This window comes from Wasmannia auropunctata, unplaced genomic scaffold, assembly GCF_000956235.1.
Source record: "Wasmannia auropunctata unplaced genomic scaffold, wasmannia.A_1.0 LD336097.1, whole genome shotgun sequence".
NCBI classification, from domain to species: Eukaryota; Metazoa; Arthropoda; class Insecta; order Hymenoptera; family Formicidae; genus Wasmannia; species Wasmannia auropunctata.
The window spans coordinates 1342510-1343855 of record NW_012026793.1 but is presented as its reverse complement, the minus strand read 5'-3'; positions in this window follow the sequence as shown (position 1 = coordinate 1343855).

Genomic DNA, 1346 nt, shown 5'->3' with positions numbered 1-1346 from the left:
AAAGTTCTGTAGCTCATATGTACAAAATGAATTGCTCGCGCACATCGAATTACGTTAACAAATAATACAAAGCTTATTGAGCTACGATTGAAAGCGTAGAAAAAAAGATATTGTTATAACTGCAATTTATGGTAATATATTCGTGTGCTTAGCTAAGATACAGGACGGTAAACTGAGCAAAAATTGCGTCTAGCAGTAATAAACTATCACTAAAGATGACCGTAATTTAAAAGATCAAAACATTTGATAAGTGATAAACAACTTGACATGTATTTTTGTAATTGTAACGTGCAACATTTAAATACACTGGTCAACAAAATTATCGCATAAGTAAATTTATATCAAAATTTTGCATAACTTTAGTCTCTCATCATAACTCTTCGAAAAATGATCATATCGTAAAAACTGATCGACCACTTTTCGTAGAATTATGATTGTCTAAAAAAAAGTTATACGATAATTTTGTTGACCAGTATACATTGATTTAGCACTAATACCCAGCGTGGCACGTTAGCTCTTCTATTATACATATTAGAATCTTAATTCTTGTGAACCTTTATCTATTAAATCTAACTTATCTAAATTAAATAACATTTATACATGTAATTTTATAAATTATTTAATGTACTCTCAGATTATATTATTTAATATAAAATCCAGTTTCTAATATTTTTATTACCAATTATTGACAGTATTTCTTGTACTATCTATAAAATTTCAATACAAATTATTATATTGTTTTTATTTAGAGAGCTGCTTCTAACATAAACAAACTTATATCTGAAATTATGATTTATAAATGAATATTATATTGCTTTAATTGCAAATATTTGTCTCAATTTATGCTTATCATTTTTCAGTAATAACTTTAACCATATGTTACAATTTTATTATTTAATTACATATTACTTAATAACATTACTTAGTAATTTACTTATTACTCAATAACATAAAAGTATATTTAATAATTAATCTATCAAACTGTATACAAATTTTTAATTCTTTGTCATGCGAATAATATATGAATAATCAACTTGATACTCTTATGTGAGACAGTATATTATAAATAAGTAAATTTACATATTCTTATGTAAATCTAATATTTTAAAATATAAAAAATATAATGTAATTAAAACATGAAAACTAATATAATTTCTCTTTTTAAAGTAAAAAGTTATTTACATTAGACAATATTAATATTAAAATTTTTATGTGGGTAAATATACCGATGAAGGGAGGCTGCTCCAATGACCTTGCCCTTTATATATGTTGCCCCTTATATATGCCCTTTATATATAAAACCACCTGAAGGTCATTTGGGGTCATGACCTTGACAACATATATAA